Here is a 6,178-nt window from a genome sequence, read left to right as displayed (position 1 = left end):
CGGCGGGGGTCCCGGGGACCGTTCTCATTGTGTCGGAGCCCGGGCGTCGGGTCGCCGACACACCCACAGCCTCCAGGGAAGGGAGGGGAAGGCAGGAAGGAGAGAGGGGGGGGAGAGGGAGGGAAGGAGAGAGGGAAGGGACCCCCCTTCTCCCTTCACACACACACACACACCCCGGTCCGCCTCTCTCTGGGAGTCCCCGGCCCCCGGGGCCGAGTCGTGGGAGCGCGAACCCGACCGTGGAACGTTGCGGGTAACCCGGGACCCGCCACCCGGAGAGCGCCAAGTCCCGCCCGGTGCACACGGGGAGGCAGCAATCGCCCTCCCTTCCTGCGATCAAGGAAACCGAGTCCGCCGAAACAGCCGAAACCCAGAGGCGCGTCCGCTGTGCACCGGGGTCGGGTGGGGTGGGGGGGGGCTCCTCGGGTCATTAAGAGAAAGAGAAGCTCGGTCGCTCCCATTATTGTGCCTCGATAATTTATCACCGGCTCTTGCTGGAGAGGGGAGGTGGGGGGGTAGGGGAGTGGGGGATAGGTGTCCGGTTATAGTGCCGAAATCGAGAAGGGAGGGTCGGGCCACCCTTGTTCGGTTCTAGGAAGGATCTTGACAGCTCTTGAGGTTTTTCACGTTTTCCAAATGACCAGGAAATAGAGGGCCTTCGTTTTAATTTGTGGGTGGTTGGTAGTGGGGGGGGGCAAGGGGGAGGGGGAGGGTAGTCACCCTTTGTATTGTTGGGAGCTTTTCCTGATTGATTTATTCGCAGTGTTAATTGAGAGCTCCGTAGGGCTGTGACCGGGCGCCAGTTTGACATAGACTTCACCCTATTTCTTGCAGCTTTGAATCCAAACTTTTTTTAATCTTGTGGTCAGGGACCCTCTTCAGCTTAAAAAAAAAAAGTAGATTTGGAAAAAGCCGAGGTTTCATTTCCTTTTCCAGTGTGTGTGTGTGTGTGTGTGTGTGTGTCTGTGTGTGTTTGCTTGTGGAAGTTTTCATGGGATTTTTGAGATGTTTCCGCACTGAGTTTACTTCAACGTGAGTGACAATTTTGATACTGTGTTACTATTTTTTTAAATAAAGTATACCTGACAAGAGAAACAATGTTTCAGTGCTAAACAATAGTCTTTAGTGATGTTTGTGAGAATGGAAAGAAGGCCCAGTTGGCTCCAAAGAAGCTTAAATTGCTTTTAAGCTTTGAGTTTTTTGGTTTCTTTTTTTTTAATTTTCTGGACACTTAACTTTGGGCAAATGACTTTTTATCGCTCTCCTGATCATTTGCTTGTCACCTAAGTGGTTTACCAGAATTTTTTTTGGGGGGGGGGTCTGGGGGGTCGGTCGTGAGGCTAAACTCTGGGCCTGGGCGCTGTCCCTCAGCTCTTTAGCTCTTGAGCCACAGAGCCACTTCCCACTTTCTGAGTGGTTTATTGAAGATTAAGAGTGTCAAGGACGTGGCTTGAACCGATCCTCAGATCTCAGCCTTCAGAGTAGCTAGGATCACAGGCGTGAGTCACCAGCTCCTTGCAGGCTCACCAGTATTTTAAGAATTAGGGATTCCTTGAATTTGTCTGAATAATATTGTAGCAAAAATTAGAACACCTTTCCTTGATATACAGGAGTGATATATCTTGTCACTTTATCCTATTGGTTGATGTGTGTTGGTCATTTTTTTCTTTTCTTTTTTTTTTTGGGTCTGGTCGTGGGGCCTGAACTCTGGGCCTGGGCGCTGTCCCTCAGCTCTTCAGCTCAAGGCTCTACCACTTGAGCCACAGCGCCACTTCCAGCTTTTTTTTTTCTGCTTATGTGGTGCTGAGGAATCGAACCCAGGGCCTCATGCATGCAAGGCAAGCACTCTACCACTGAGCCACCTTCCCAGCCCCTCCTGGAGCTTTTTCACTCGAGGCTAGTGCTCAATTCACTGTGAGCTACAGGGCCACTTCCAGTTTTCTGGTAGTTAATTGGAAATAGGAGTGTCATCAACTTTTTTGCCCCTGCTAGCTTCAAACTGTGATCTTCAAGATCTCAGCCTCCTGAGTAGCTAGGATTACAGGCATTAGCCACTGGCAAGTGGCATAGAGTTGGTTTTTGAAGCAAGGTATAAGCAAAATAACCTCATTAAAATTTTTTGTTTTGTTTCAGTGAAAAATACATTCTGGCAGAGGTTCTACCTCAGTGGGCTTCACTTTGGTACTTCAATTCTACAGATAATTGAGACATAACTCTGCTGATGCTTAGATGGTGAGATTAGCAATTTACTTGTATAAAGTAATGAAGAGAAATACACCAGATTCTCCTAGGTAGTTTTTACTTTAAGAAATGAGGAATAAAAAACTCATTGAGTAAAGATTTGTAGATGTTTAGATGTTTATTTTTATTTGACTAAGGAGGGAATTCAGTGTTACAATTTTTTTCTTTTTCTTTTTTCTTTTTGGGTCCAGTTGTGGGGCCTGAACTCTGGGCCTGGGTGCTGTCCCTCAGCTCTTCAGCTCATGGCTAGTGCTCTACCACTTGAGCCACAGCGCCACTTCTGGCTTTTTTTCTTTTTGCTTATGTGGTGCTGAGGAATCAGACCCAGGGCCTCAGGCATGCAAGGCAAGCGCTCTACCACTGAGCCACCTTCCCAGCCCTTACAATTTTTTTTCAACAACCTGCAATTTATTGTTCAGCAAAAGTACAGAATTATGCTTGAATGTCTTATTCCTTTTGTGTGTCTTTTTTACATCCCACATATCCTCAGTAACAGTTGTCCCAGTTTTTGGTATGTCCACAAATTACCAATAATTATATGTGCCCCTGCTTTGGCTTTCCCTCCACCCCACCAGTGGCCTAGGATTTCAATAGGGGGGGAAAGCGATAGTAATAAAAATGATAATAATTTAAGTATGCTGTAACTTAACATTAACATTCTGTGGGCCACATTATCTCTCTCAAAAGTATAGAAGCCCAGTGCCATTGGCTCTACCTGTAAATCCTAGTGACTCAAGAGGGGTCAGAGGATCTGTTTGAAGCCAGCCCAAGCAGGAATGTTCATGAGACTTTTTTTGGGGGGGAGGGGAGGATCAGTCGTGGGCTTGAACTCTGGGCCTGGGCCCTGTCCCTTAGCTCTTCAGCTCAAGGCACTTGGGCCACTTGCCACAGTGCCACTTCCTCATGAGACTCTTATTTCTACTCTACCAAAAAGCCAGAAGTAGAGCTTTGTCTCAAGTGGTAAAGCCTTGAGCCAAAAAGCTCAGGGACAGTACTCAGGCCCTGAATTCAAGCCCCAGGATTAGAGTGTGTGTGCGCGTGTGCGCACGCGCGCGCACGCACACACACACACACACACACACACACACAGAGTCTAGAGCTAGACACAGGTGATCTAGGTTTTAGATCCAGCTTTGCTTTCTGTACACTAGATCTATGAATTTCCCTCCTGAGAGCTTTGTAGCTTTCGCTATTAAAGAATGTGTAGGATCCATTACTCTGGTTTACTCTACATCCCAAATTTAATGTGTTGTGTTTTGACTTGGGTATTTTAGTAGCTATTCATGTTGTGCTTGTCATGATCAAATCTCCAGGAAGGGTGTAAATTTCTTCACTATGTACATAAATATCATTCATATGCATATATATGAACCTATGATAAAGCCATATTTGTTATTCTAGGTAATATTGCTGCTCATTGTAGATATTATTCAAAAGCTGGGCACTGGTGGCCCATGTGCATAATCCTAGCTACTCAGGAAGGATTGCAGTTTGAAGGCAACCTGGGCAGGAAATTCTGTGAGACTCTTATCTCCACTTAAGTACCAAAAAGCTAGAAGTGGATGTATAGCTCAAGTGATAGAGTACTAGCCTTGAGAATAAAGAAAAGCTCAGAGACAGTGCCCAGTCCCGGAGCTTAAGCCCCAGGATGTCACCCCCTCCCCCCCAATTCAAACATTCATACCCTCAAATGTACTAAAAATTAAACTTGTAATTACTCCTGGTAATGTTCTTTTTTTTTGGTGGTATTGGAGGACTGTGGTTTGAAGTCAGAGTCTTGCATTTGCTAGTCAAGCTCTACCATGTGAGCCAAATCTTTAGCTCTTTTCACTTTAGTTGTTTTTTAGGGGTCTCCTGAAAAAAGTCTCCTACTTTTTCACTGGGCCAACTTTGGACCAAGATTATCCTCTCTACATCTTCTACATAGCTGGGATTACAGGGTGAACCACCATGCCCAGCTTGTTTGTTGAGGTTTCACTTTTGGCCTTCCTGAATAGTTGTGATTACAGGGCTTGAACCACTGCATCCAACTTGGTAATGTTCTTTAAATCATCCTGCATAATTTATTTTTCTTTGAGAAATCTGTCATTGTTACTGAGATTATTCTGTGTTTGAATATTTGGTCTTTCTTACATTCCACAGATTCTTTCTTTCTTTTTTTTTTTTTAATGGTCGTGGGGCTTGAACTTTGGGCACTGTCCTGTCCTCCTTCCTCTCCCAGCTCTTTTGCTCAAGGCTAGCACTCTACCACTTTGAGCCACAGCACCACTTATCGTTTTCTGGTGGTTAATTGGAGATAAGAGTTGCACAGACTTAACTGCCTGGGCTGACTTTGAACTGTGATCCTCAGATCTCAGTCTCCTTATTAGGTAGGGATTACAGGCTTGGCCACCAGTGCCTAACCATCCCACAAATTCTTGGGAACTTGTCCCCAGGTTTCTATAGGTACTCAAAAATTACCATTTGATGAGGAGAAAGTTATAAATGTTTGAAGGCCAAAAAAAAAAAAACCTTAGCTGAATTTAACATTTTAAATATAGGACCTACATTATTATTTACTCACCAAGTATTTAATGAATGTCTCATGTTCTAGGTACTGTCACTGGTCTGTGTAGAAAGCCTTCTGCCTTTGTGGAGTGGATGTGCTGTTCAGTGGAAACATACTGGACAGAGTAGTTTCAGTTAGTGGTAAGTGCTCTGGAGAAAAGAAGACCTGTTATGGATGATGAATGGAAATGGAGGTCTGCTGTGGATCAGATGGTTAAGTCTAGCCATCTTCTACAGGTAAAAGTTGACTGGTGATCCCAGCAAGTAGGAAGAATCAGCCATGATGACTAAGGGAGAAAGAGTCCTTATAGGTAGAAAATACATTAGCTTGCGTCTTATTCTGACAATCTGTGCATGTAAATCAATTTTTGATTTGTCTCAGGCTTGTCATAATTGTTGACCGGTGATGTAAATATAGTAAGAACATTTTATGTTTTAGAACCTAATTCAAGTTGGCCTTGTTTAAATTCAGATTCAAAGATACCAATTGTTCACAGTCTTTAGGTTTAAAAATTGTTTTTTTTTAGCTTGAACCCAGGACCTTGTACATGCTAGGTAGGAAGTTTTTTTGAAAAGCATTGGCTGTTGGAAGTGGTGCTATGGCTCAAGTGGTAGGGCACTAGCCTTGAGCTGAAGAGCTGAGAGACAGTGCCCTGACCCAGAAGTCAGGCCCCACGACCGACCAAAAAAAAAAAAAAGGCTTTGGCTGTATATCCTAGGGTGTGGCATTGAATTTTGGATTCTCCTGCCTCTAAGCTGGGATTCATAAGCATGTGCTACCATGCCTGGCTGCTAGAAAGTCATTTTTAAAACCCTGTAAGAGATCCTATATTGTTGATAAAGATCGTAGTGGCTTTATGACTATGTAGGAAAGTGTCCATGATTTTTAGAGATGAAGACTGAAGAATGAGGGAAAAAAATGGTAGATGCTTTTGGGCTACACATTTATATTAAAGTAACTATTCTTTTTTTTTTTTTGGTTGGTCATGGGGCCTGAACTCTGGGCTTGGGCAGCTGTCCCTAAGGCTCTTCAGCTCAAGGCTAGCACTCTACCACTTGAGCCACAGTGCCACTTCCAGCCTTTTCTGCTTATGTGGTGCTGAGGAATCGAACCCAGGGCCTTGTGCTTGCGAGACAAGCACTCTACCACTGAACCACTTCCCAGCCCCAACTATTTTATTCTTAACTGCTGTTTTTCAAATAACTATTGAGTTATGTTCTGATATACTCTTGTGGTCATATGAAATAGAAGGAAGAGGGGCTAGGGCTGGGAAGGTGGCTCAGTGGTAGAGGACTTGCCTTGCATGCTCAAGGCCCTGGGTTCGATTCCTCAGCACCACATAAGCAAAAAGAAAAAAGCCGGAAGTGGCGCTGTGGCTCAAGTGGTAGA

General features: G+C 44.7%; 1 protein-coding gene across 4 annotated transcripts in view; it reads left to right on the top strand.

The window, feature by feature from the left end:
• Rnf111 (ring finger protein 111) overlaps positions 1 to 6,178 on the top strand; it is a 66,033-nt gene that overhangs the window by 557 nt on the left and 59,298 nt on the right. The window lies entirely within an intron of this gene.

This window comes from Dipodomys ordii, unplaced genomic scaffold (genome assembly GCF_000151885.1).
Source record: "Dipodomys ordii isolate 6190 unplaced genomic scaffold, Dord_2.0 Scaffold11, whole genome shotgun sequence".
NCBI classification, from domain to species: Eukaryota; Metazoa; Chordata; class Mammalia; order Rodentia; family Heteromyidae; genus Dipodomys; species Dipodomys ordii.
The sequence above is the reverse complement of the archived record's forward strand: the minus strand, read 5'-3'. Positions and strand labels throughout refer to the sequence as shown.